Source organism: Octodon degus, unplaced genomic scaffold (assembly GCF_000260255.1).
Source record: "Octodon degus isolate 3935 unplaced genomic scaffold, OctDeg1.0 scaffold00008, whole genome shotgun sequence".
NCBI lineage: Eukaryota > Metazoa > Chordata > Mammalia > Rodentia > Octodontidae > Octodon > Octodon degus.
The window spans coordinates 26,487,786-26,500,411 of NW_004524584.1; the positions used below are offsets into that span (position 1 = coordinate 26,487,786).

At 41.6% G+C, this 12,626-nt stretch overlaps 1 pseudogene; it reads right to left on the reverse strand.

Annotated features, from left to right (window-relative positions):
- LOC101568610 overlaps nt 1–10,695 on the reverse strand; it is a 17,547-nt pseudogene extending 6,852 nt beyond the window's left edge.
- Between the last annotated feature and the right edge of the window lie 1,931 nt (nt 10,696–12,626).

Sequence of the window (12,626 nt, forward strand, 5' to 3'; positions counted from 1 at the left end):
GCCCACGCTGCGCCTGGGCTGGGACTCCATAGCTAATATTTCTATGTTTACGATTTAATGATATTTTTCTTTACAATAAGTTTTGGACAATTTCATTTTTGTGTATCTTGCTATGATTTTATTCAAATTTCTTGTGCAAAAGGTTCATTTTTCTTAAAAATGTGGTGGTGTACATTCAACTAAATTCAGGAAATATTAAATCTTTAAATATTTATTTTCTACCCCTTTCTACTTTTGAGAATTCTAATTATATGAATATAAGATTCTTGATTTTGGCATAGAGTGAACTATTATATGACTGATCTGTAAATTCTTCATTTTTATTTTGGACAATTTTATTGTTATATTCATTTAAGTTTGTAAATAGTTTATTTACAACGTGCAATCCATTATTAATCTCATGCTATGTATTCACTTCAGAAATATTTCTCTAAAATTCATTCTGTCTATATCTTATATCTTTCACATTTCAATATTTGTCTATAGTTTTTAATATACTATGTAATTATTGATTTTCAATAAAGCTAATGAAAAATAAATAAAAGCAAAAAAGATTGTTTATTAGATATTATGTTATGACATAGGCATGCAGCACAGGTGTTAAAAATTAAGGGGTATAATCATAATATATACATATATGCATATATACATATACATATACATATATATGTGTGCGTGTGTGTGTGTGTGTGTGTGTGTGTGTGTGTATGCCTTGAAATACCATGAAAAGAGTGTAGAGAAGAGTGCTGGTCTCATTCCTAATTCCAACTTCTCTATTACCTAAGGTCTCATGCCAAGTATGTGCTGTGTTAGTAAAGTTTCAGTCACAGTGACAACATGCCGTGGAATGACAATTTAAAGGAAGAATGATTTATTTTTGGATTATTGTTCTTTAAAATGACTGCTATGCTATGCTACTATGTATGGCCAGTGATGTCAAATTTTCTCTGTAAAACTACATATAAGTGTTGCCTGTTAATATTCTACAGAGATTTAACTGCTAGAACATCTATGGCTGGTAAGAAATAACAGTTCTCTGGGTATGCCTCGTCTCTCAAGGTTCTTAGGATGAAATTTTAATAATTAAGTTCATTGTTACCACTACAGTGTAACGTCATTAACCTTCTCTTCTGGGTGCTTAACAACTGAGCTTTGGACATCAAAAATTAGAAAGGTAGATGGGCTAAGAGTATGGCCAATACTTTGGCTCTAGCCCTCTGGGTCAGTGAGGGCCCAGGATATAAGAGAACCTTTGCTGTGATGTCCTATAACTCAGTTGCACCTGATTTTTTGATCAAGGGAATTATGCGATCACAGGAGAAAGTGATTCTAGGGTGTACAGTGTGTCTAGAAAGAGGCACCAAGAAAAAAAAAACCTTCTAAGTTTCACAGAAAGCAGCTTGGTCAAGAAATAGCTGTGACCCATCCCGATGGCTGACACTAACAAAAGTGCTGAGAGGCACCATGCTTGATTCTGAGGTAAATCCTGAGGAGATTTAACTGGCTCTGATAGATAGCAAGGAGTTAATTTCAATTAATACAGGTCTCATTTCAACATGGTCTTAAACATCTAGGGAAAAGTATAGTTACCAGATATAAAGAGCTACACTAAGTCTTCCCCAACCACAGTTAATGGCTCATGAAAACATCACTGCAGATGCATACAAAAACCAATGAGAAATGGTCCAGTCATCTGCCCCCTCTTGGTGGTGGCCAGCCCTTGGCTCCTGGGCCCCCATCCTCCTTCCAGCCTAGGTCCTCACCGTGATCACTCTCTTGTTGCTCATACTACCTTGCCTTTTTAAGCTTTTTTCAAGATTTCTCCAATCCAGGAAATGAGCTTTCACCACCAACAAGCTTCTTGTCCTGGCTGAGACCCTGGCACCAGCTCCCACATGGGCCTGAACTGTCATCTGGCAACCACCCCATCCCTACCACGAAGCCACCTGTCAGCAGGAAGTAGCTATTGAGAGTCATCACCCCTTTTAACAACAAAAAGACAGGAATGATGGGTCTGCGCTCATGCAAAATTCTGCTTGGTCCTCATGGCAGTGAGGCAGTGAGGTATGGGGATCTTAAAACAATGACAGGCTGCTCCTGGACTGACTTCCATATTCTTCTCCTTGGTTAACCTCAAACTTCCTCTTCCTGCCCCCTCCCTGCCCACATCAAGCCTTTCCCAATCAGTGCCTGTTATGACACCGTACTGCCCATGTAAACTCCACCTCTAGTCTAACCTAATAGAAACCCCACCCCTGGACCCCTCCCCAGGGCTCTTGCTTCTCTTCAGCAGTCCTTCTGTGCCAAGCCATGAAGGATTTCTTTACTTCTCTCCCACTTCTCTTTTGTGCTAAAGGAAGGAAACTTACAAGAAGAAGAAAAATTACTGTCCCTAGTTCATCAGAAATACCGGGGCACTTGTTGCCCCATATGGGCAATGGTGCCAGGCAGAATTCCGTGGACCCCGAACAGTATGCATGTATTAGATTTTCCCTTTGGCAATTTTATATTCATACCATAGCACTAATCTAAACCATCAATTTTCAGTCTGGTTGGAATACAGACATTGTATATATATATATATATATATATATATATATATATTATACAGGTATGTGGGGTTTTCTCATTTCATTGGAAAAGAATAAGGATGAAAAAATTGGACAACTTTCCCAGAATTTCATAAATTGATTAGATTTTTGAGGTATTTCAAAATAAAAATGAATTCAGAATGTCAAAAGCTGCTGATGACTAAAAATCATACAAAACAGAAAATCTAATTTTAAAAGACATACTTCACATTGGAGTAGGAAGAAAAAATGTGCCTTTAAAATTGTTCCCATAATTCTCAGAGTAGAAGAAAAAAATCTAAAGCCAAAGCACAAGCCTTCTAGCAGCTCTCGGGCAACAATTAGCAAATGGGTCCAGTAAGCACTCCCGACTGCAATTGCCCTGCCCTTGATAACATTGGGGCTGGCTTTAGGAAATGAGATTACTGGCTTGAGAGTGATGGTATAAGGTCTTCCTCAGGCTGGAGCTTGATGAGCAGGTCTGAAATTCTGAGGAGGTTTTGGAGGGCTCTCTTTATTGGTGATGGATCTGCATGAAGAAAATTTTCATGTATTTAGTACAGGGTCTAGAGGGACCCACTACAAAGACTGCACTCTTAGTGATCCTCCTGTGTTCAGTCTCCCAAGCACTGGGATTACAGGCAAGAGAAACCATGCCCAGTCTCATTCTCTGTCTCAGTGCTCCCCAGGGGCGGGGCCAGTATGACACACCTGGGACTGAACCCCAGTCGCTGAGTCTGCCTAAGCAGACTTCGGCGCTTTAATCCACTGAGCTATCTAGCTGGCCCATCTTCATGAAAATTTGTGAGCAAGAATAGCAGAGTGCAAGGAATAAGACTCTAGACTTGGAATCTGGGGATGGAGAGACCAGCAATGGGTCAAGGAGTGTGGAAGACAAGGAAAGCGAGGAGGGCTCCACATAGAGCACAGAGGAAAAACAGGTTCAGGAAGAGGAAAATCAGATCTGCGGATGCTGCTGAGAAGTCAGCTAACCGTGGATTTCCACTGATTTCAACAGGTCAAGGTCATTATGACCTCAGCAAGTCTAGATTCTGTGCAGTAAAAGTTTGAAGGAAGGTGGCTGGTGACATAGCTCAGCAGACTAAAACACCTGCTTAGGCAAGCTTAGGCAAATGCAGGAACTGAAGTTTTATCCCCAGCACCACAGGTAGTGCCAGCCCCACCCCCAGGGCAGACTGAGTTGGCCAGAGCCTGGGCTTAGTGTCACATGCCTGTAATCCGAGAGCTGGTGAGGCTGAAAACAGGAGGATCACTATGAGTCCGAACTGTGTAGTGAGATCCTGTAACAACCAAATACATTAATGTAAAAAAAAAATTTTGGAAGAAGACATCAGAAGGAAGGGAGAAGCAACATCTTTACATTGCTGCAGAAAGCAATCATAGTAGTTTGAATTGTAACATTTGCAGGCCAAACAAGCAATAAAAAGAGGCTTACTTATTTAAATCTTTAAAATGTAAATGAAATGATTAAGCCATTATGGAAGAGATTGTTCCCCCATGTCTCCACTAAAGGTAATGAGGCCCTGTTTCAAAATGGGCATGGGGGTCGGGGGGTAAACACGAAGCTCAGTAGGAAGGCCCTAGGTTAAGGCCCAACACTGGAAAAAGTTGCTTTTAATGCAAGATGTACTACTAGAAGAGAATGCATAGATAATATTTGGAATGTCTCTGAAGATTTTCTTACAACTTTCTTTGAATCCACAATTACCTCAAAATGTATCTCAAAAGTTATCATTTTAATTCTCTCAAAGGTTCATGAGTGAAACTCCCGTGAACACTTGGAAAAGACAGGATTGAATTTGGACTTTAGAGTTGCTCAGATTTCTCTTTCAGAACTTGGGGGAGCTGCAGCTTGTAGAACTGCCAGGACCCAGTACACTATGAGAGTGATGTGTTCAAAATGGATCAAGGATTTCAAGAGGTCAACAGGAGAATTGTTTAATTGTAAGGTTAACTGGGAGTATGGCTTGCTGCCAATGACCAGTTCTGTGGGGAAGGATGGGGCTGCATACCATAGTATGGGGAAAGGTACAAATGCAAACTTGAAGGACATGGTGTCTACTGATTTTGTACTGCATTTTAATTAATTAATCTTTTTCTTATTAGATACAGGGTCTCACTACATGGCTTGAACTCATAGTGATCCTCTTGTCTCAGCCTCCCCAGTACTGGAATCACAGGCACGTGCCACCATGCCTGGTTTCAGGTTCTGGTGCTGTCACTGCATGCAGTACTGGGAATTGAACACAGGTCATTGTGCTTGCCAAGCAAGTGCTTAGAGGACTGAGCTGTTTCCCTGCACATGTGCACAGAATTTGAATCATCAGAGTCCATAAAATTGTAACCTGAATCATGTAAATTTAGGACCATTTGATTATACTTTCATTGTGGTTATTACTGTTCTCTTCATCTATCAGCCAGATGGCCCATTGCAGAGACACACTACTTGACACTTGCAGCTTTAAGGAGGAAAGGTTTTCTTTGGCTCTTGGTTTCAGGAGATTCAGTCCACAGTAAGATGGCTCCATGGCAGAAGCCTGGTGGAAAAATGTGGCAAACAAGGGAAAAGCATGCCAAAGAGAAAGAGGCCAGGGTACAGACACGTTACCTAAAATCATGCCTCCTCACTCACCCAGGGATCTTCAAAATAGAGCTTTAATGCTCCCTCAGGCAGCTCCCTAGCCCATCAAGTTGATAAAATGAAGCTTAACCACCATACCCCTTTTCATCAGTAATAAGCTCATCAGGACATTTGTTGTTTTTGTTCTGAAAACAGTGCCAAGTCCATACTTAGTGCTGAAAACTATTTGTGGATAGATGGATGATGGGTGGGCGGATGGATGGATAGATAGGGGTGGATAGATGGATGAATGGATGAATGGGTAGGTGGATGGAAGAATGGATAGATGTATGGATGGTTGAGTGGGTGGATGAATGGATCAAAGGAAGGATGGATGGATGGATGGATGGATGGATGGATGGATGGATGGGGAGTGGGTAGATAGAAGGATGGATGGATGGATGGGTGGATGGATGGATGGATGGATGGATGGATGGATGGATGGATGGGGAGTGGGTAGATAGAAGGATGGATGGATGGATGGGTGGGTAGATAAATGATGGATAGATGGATGGGTGGGTGGGTGGGTGGATAGAAGGATGGTTGGATGGATGGATGGATGGGTGGCTAGGTGGGTGGATGGATGGATGGGTGGGTGGATGAATTTATAATATGTCACCTAATAAACAGTCTTGACATGAATGTTCCATGGAGAATAAATTCCTAACCACGGAATATCTGAATCCTCTTGAACTTTTGTCTTAAAAATGCATTGTGGCACAAAACTCATTCCCTTTTAAAATGAAAACATTATTTAACACTAAGGTCAATTTAGCATACTAATACTTTCAGCCAGAAGACTATTGACCAAAACAGGAATTGTGGAAATATCACCTTTAAGGTATAAAACTGCAAAGGGCAAGAGTGAAAGAGTGTCCAGATAGAAGAATAGGGAGCATTTTACAGCTGATTTCCTAAAAGCAGGCATCAGACAGGGCTGTGTCATTTTAACTATAGATTTTTCAAGTGACTCTCACTCTAACTGCTGAGGGAGAGAATAACTAGCCTTATGATGATTTAATCCCCACAGGCTTTGAGATTCTTGGGTTTGTCTGGAAGGACAAGAGTGCTTTGTGGTTTGATGGGGAATAAGGTGGGTGATTACAGGAAAGAACTTCCCTAATGAAAAAATGCCCAAGGTACAAACAGGAGGAGCTAGGCGGAACATCTGCCCTTGGGATTTGGGGTTTATGACAGCATCAGACTCTCGGACTTGCTTCAATCCATCTTTTCTAGTGCCTGCTTTCATTCACCTTCAGAAATGGGGACTAGGCATAAGAAAGGCTCCCGCCAGTAGCCCCATATTTTGTGATATCTCTGTCCTTTATGATTCACCTGAGAAAGTCCTAGCTATACATCCTTAGTCTTACACCTCTTTTATTGTCTGGATTCTGAACCAATATTATATCTGCCTTCTGCGTTTCCTCCTGGCTGCCTACTGAAACAAAACAAGTGTAAAATGCTGGCAAAAAGGAAACAAAATATAAAAAGACTTTTCTTCTGTCTCAATCAATTCTGTCTTTCCATTTGATTGTCTTGCCTCTAGAATTCTTTTTTTAAAATTTATTTATTTATGTGTGTGTGTGTGTGTGTGTGTGTGTGTGTGTGTGTGTGTGGCCAGCTCAGCCCGCCAGGGGGCGGGGCTGGCTGGCATGTGGTGCTGGGGGATTGAACCGTGGTCCATGTGTGTTGCTAAGCTTGTTCTAAGTAGGTGCTTTAGACCACTGAGCCATCTCACCAGCCCCTAGAATTCTAATGTGGCCTCCAGGTGGGTGAGGAGAGCTTTTGTCTCCTTTCCCTGCCCCAGGCCGCATTCCCAAAGAGCCAGTCTTCTCTGGGGTTAGGCATGGGTTGCATCCTGATTCCTGTGCAAATGGCAAGGTAGCATACTAGAAAATTAGTCTCTGCTTTAAGACTAAAATATTAAAAAGATAAAAATCATTAGTCATTGCTTGAAAACTATCATGAATTTTCACCTGGGGAATTTCAACTTACATAATTGGATAATTATGCTGTGCATCATGTGTCGCTCTTTGGGAGCCTGCATGAGTCACAACATCAGCAAGTGAAAGAAGTCTTCAGTGTACCATCCCCAGCCACTACTGTGGAAATACCTGCAAGTCACACTGAGAGTTTTGAAAAACAGTTGGACAAACTTGTGAAAGAACATATCTGAATTCTGACAACTTTAAGAGGGGCAATTATAGAGTTCCAACCTGTTGTAAACACCAACAATTCCTACAAGGGAATATAGAACAGCCTCCCCCAGGGTAGGGCAACTAACCACTGTCACACAGCAGGACTTGTGTGACTGGTAGGTAGCTCCTGGCACCCTTCTCCTTGGCAAAAGGCTGTGCTTACACACCTCTCCAAAGCTCACTTCAGTTATTACTTTCTGCTTGCTGTCGGCAAGGCATTTGATCCACAGGATCAGAGGCAGAACAGACACAGAGGCTACAAGAAAATCTGGACTCTGACTGACAGGTGTTTGGGGACAATTTCCTGCACAAGAGAGTGATGGATGTTACATAAAGAAAGAGAAAAATCAGGGTGTGTGGCCAAGGTGTGGACATGAGTAGGTTTCAAGTATTGTCAACTATCTGCTCCTTCTTTGTATAACAGGGTTGTGGCTACTTTGTCTTCCACGTTGTAGACTTGACCACACCACTTTCTTGGGCCAAAAGGCATGACAAGTGGCTTTAAATGGAAGTTTTCAGAACTGCTGGGCATTCAGCTCACCTCTTCTGACCTTTGTCATTGGCCATGACCAGGCCATGTCCCAGGTGGGGGCTTTTCCTTTAGCTTTGCTCCTGGAAAGAAGATCCATAAAGCCAACCCACAGATAATAGAGTGCACATGAGAAATGAACTAGAGACGTGGAAATGCTGGATGCTGTAATCATCCTACTTGATACTTAGCGCACTATACTCACAAGAGTCAAGTGATGGCGAACCCACAGAGCATCGGGTCACATAGTCAGCAGATTGTGTTGATATTTAAATAATGTGAACAAGGAAGGGTTGACACCACACAAGCAAAACATGTGAAATACATGTTTTGAAATAGATGTAGACTGCACTAGTATTGTTTGACTATAATGATTTTGTACTTAGCAAGATCCTGGTCATTAGAGCTCACTTGAACTTTGTACAATTGCAATGTGCACTGCATTTGGCTTTCTCAGGGAACAATTAAATTTGACTTCCCCAAAGCTGAAGCAAAAGTCAGAATATTGTAAAGCTGAATATCTACACATTTTGAATCAAATGGCTAACTTAAGTGACTCAAAAGCCATTTTATTTCTCTCCCACTTAATGTGTTAGTTTTTTGAGAGGTTTTGACAGACTAATACTTTTTATTCTGTTTTATATTTTTAACTCCTCCCCACAAGTATTAAGACTTTGACAGTTCGCTCTTTAAAAAAATAGGCTTATATGTTCAAAGCTGTCTGTAGCAGTGGTCATCCTGCGATTGCTGGGCTCTAGAGGAGCTGGATGCAGCATGTCGGTGCTCGTGTTAGAGCATCAAAAACCCCGGCCTTTGGGAGGAAGGCCGGATGAAGACGGATGGGCAGAGGGCTCTGGCCTGTTAGTATCCTCTGCTGCCAATCTTGGACCAGTTTTCCAGGGCAGCGCTACGCAGGGGCAATTAACAGATGCCATAGCCAAAGCAACTGTTTGAAGCTCCCTCAAACTGTTCCTCTGGCTTCATTGCTAATTCTTGGTCATTTTAATAACAAGCCATGCTGTTTTTGTTGGTTTGTCTGATACGTGCGGGAATGACATTTTCCAAGGAATTAGTCATAGCATGCTAGAATGCAGAGTTGTGTGTTTCAAACATTTTGCACTGCAGGTGTTTGGAAAAGTTAGGATATTTGAATGAATCCTTGATAGGAAAAGACATGTGTTCAAACTTGCCTAATGTCAGCAGGAAAACTTAAGCATTCATATTCCTCAAGTTTATTTAAATGTAAACAGCTTACATTTCCCTAAATATAAAACACTGTTTCCAGTCTGCGTATGCTTTCAATCTATACAAATGCCCCGTTAGAGCCATGCCAGCTACTTTAACAAGCTCAACATTCTGATTGTGTACATTTTTGTTATTGGCATTCATGTAACATCAATAAAAACTCCTGTTCAGTGGGCAGTTTTCTTCCAACTTGTGATTCAGGGATCCTAACTAAGCCTTCTAGCTGTCGTTAAGAATCCTCTGGGTACTTCAGGGGAGAAGCCTCAAAGTGCTTTGTTTCTAGTCAATGGAAGAGCAAAGCAACATGCAGAAGGCTCTCTTGCTTCCTAAATGCCTCACTTTGGGAATAGCATCAACACTTCTTTTCTTTTTTTTTTTTTAAACTATTTTTTTAATGGCCCTTCATTTAATATATATTTTTTAATTTTTTATTTATTTATTTATTCATTTATTTTGTGTGTGTGGCCAGCTCCGCCCACCAGGGGGCGGGGCTGGCTGGCATGTGGTGCTTTGCTTAGCTTAGTTTGTTGTAAGTAGTGCTTTAGACCACTGAGCCATCTCACCAACTCCAACACTTCTTTTCATATCTTGTTGCTCAGAACTGATTTATGGCCAGAACTGGACATAAAGTTGAGCTGCAAGATGTGCTAAGTTGAGTGAACTTTGACACAATATCTCTGTTATGGAGGAAAGAGCAATTATGGTGGAGAGTTGTAGCCTTTTCTGTCATAAATAGCTTTATGGGGTGGTAAGTTTTCTAATTTTTTTTTTTTTTTTTTTTTTGCAGAACCGGGGATTGAACTCAGGCCCTTGTGCTTGCCAGGGAAGCGCTTATTCCACTGAGCCATCTCCCCGGCCCCAGTTTTCTAATTTTTGTCCATATATTTTGAAACATTGACCTTCTCTTCATGTCAGTGTTGTCAACTGTATTTTGAAATTCAAGGTATAACTTCTGAGCACAGCAATGAATTATTAACATCCTGATTTCATCTTTCAACATGAATAATTTGCATTCTAGTCCTCAAAGCATTGTTGTGTAACGCTTGCTAATGAATATTCATTAAGTACCACGAGAGCCACTTGGCAAGCCTCAGTCTCTAACCACAATTGGTGGTTGTAGATAAACAGAGCATCGTGTAGCTTGCCCGCTATTACTCTGAGTTACCCTAATAGTATTAAACCTGAGGAGCCTAGAAACTTCCACTGCTAGAAAGCCCTGAGACTACTTCCAGTTATCTCATTCTTTCCTTCACCCCTTTATTCCTTCACTCATTCATTCCTTCACCCATTCATTCCTTGACTCATTCCCTTAGAAGCAGTCATTCTTCTCTCAACAAGGCCAATGCACGGAATCTCATTTCACATCCTTTGGCCTATGGAAACGTTCAGTCTAATGATTGAAAGTCTTGCTTGTAAATTCGTTGCAGGCTTTCTAAAAGGGAAATAAATCACACTGACCCGTTCTGCCCTCCCACGCACACCTGCTTGCTCATCGTCCAGAGAGTTCTGCATCGTTGCTGTTCCGCCAGAGACTCACTGCCCCTCCCATTAAGGTGCAAACACCTAGATTCTCACCCTGGCGTGGAGCGAGGTCAAGTCATCAGAGGCTTCCTGCCCCTTATCCCAGCCATTTCCCATGCCTTCCACTCCCCCAGAGACCCCGGGGCCTCTGAGCGAGGACAAAACCATTTTCAGGCAGGAGAGGCCGGCTCTCCCTGTGCCTAGCTTAGCGTGCCTGGGAGGCATGCTTCTCAAAAGCAGGACAAGTCCCTAGTGGTCACATGATCACTTTGCTTCCTGCTTTATCTCGTTTTGTGTTCAACAAAATCAAAGGAGGACATAACTGAATTGTCAGTGGATAGATTATTAAAAGTGGTTTCGTTCTGGTGACAGATTATAATATGATTATTGGAAATATGTTTTTCGAAAAAAGTTCAAAGATCTGAGGGTCAATGGCATTACAATTTGATTCTATTTCAATCTATCTATGTGCATGAATTTTCTAAGTGCTTGAATGTCTGAAGCTGAAAAATAGAGTTCATGCTGAATCCCTTTCCAGTTTAGCAGTAAGATTCATCCAGGCATATATGAGCTAAAGCGAAAAATAAAGAATAAGGAATAAGAAAAGAAAGAATAAAGACAAAGAACAAAATCATCCATCTCGCTAAAGGTATTTTTTTCAGTAAAACGCTATGTTCTTTTTCATAATTATAAAAATTTGTGAGACATTTTCATTTTTGTTCCATTATGCAATGGTAATTATTTTAATGATAAGTAAATGCAGAAGTAATTATTCAAAATGTTGAGGAGGATATTTAAAATATCACATGATATTTTAGAAAATTAAATTTAAATACATACCCATATTTATACCGTAGAAGAGTATAAAGGAAATGCAAATTTAAGGAGTAAAAGAAATCATGTAAAACTTCAGTGAGAGTTTGTTCATGTAATTTAAAAATAGTCAATGGAAGATAACAACTTACTTTGGAAACTGGAACTTAATGCATACATTTAAAAAGAAAATACAAAATTTCCATTTTTTATAGAGCCTTAAAAATTATTTTTAATGTATTTGCTTGTTACAGGGCCTCACTATGCAGCTCAGACTTGTAGTGATCCTCCTGCTTTCAGCCTCCCCAGCAGTGGGACCATAGGTGTACGCCACTACGCCCGGAATCTGTGGCCAGCTCAGGCGATAGCATGTGGTGCCAGGGACTGAACCGCCGTCCCTGAGCTTGCCTAAACCTGCCTAAGCAGGAGCTCAGTCCACTAAGCTATCTCTCCGGCCCTATAGAACTTTAAAAATTATGTCACTGCAATTCTTTAAATTGACATTATGTTGTATATTAACCTAAAAATGTGTAAAAGATGAGGAATTGGTGAGCCTCCCAGCCACGTTCCATCCCCACAGGGCACCATGTGCTGGTGGCACAGGCCTTCCCATCCTACCCACCTGGAGTTGCAGAGGCAGCTAACTTCCTGAAGGTAAGTAGCACCTAGAACAGCGACTGCTAACATCTGATGTGGGAGAAATTCAGCCACAACGGAGTCTTGGCTTCCTCTCCCACTAAGAAGCACGTTCCCCTTCCTCTACTCTTGAGATTGGGCTGGACAGAGACTTGTCGTGGAAACCAGTGACACTGTAACCTTTGGCACTGAGCTACCATTTTTCTTCAATCATTTCTTTTCTTTTCTTTCTTTCTTTTTTTTTTTTTTTTAAGATTTTCTCTTCAGAAGTCTTAAGCTCGTGTCTAAATGGCGCGGCAGGCGCAGGACGGAGCTCCGATACGCGTTCCAACCCTCGGCGCGCGTAGCCTTCCCTCTATCAGCATCCCCAGGAGCACGGTGCCAGAAAGGAGCCATCACTGCTCCGAGCCCACGGGTGACGCTAAGGGCCACGCACGCTCCGTGTTGGCGCTCCGTGGCCTGGGGCGGGTACC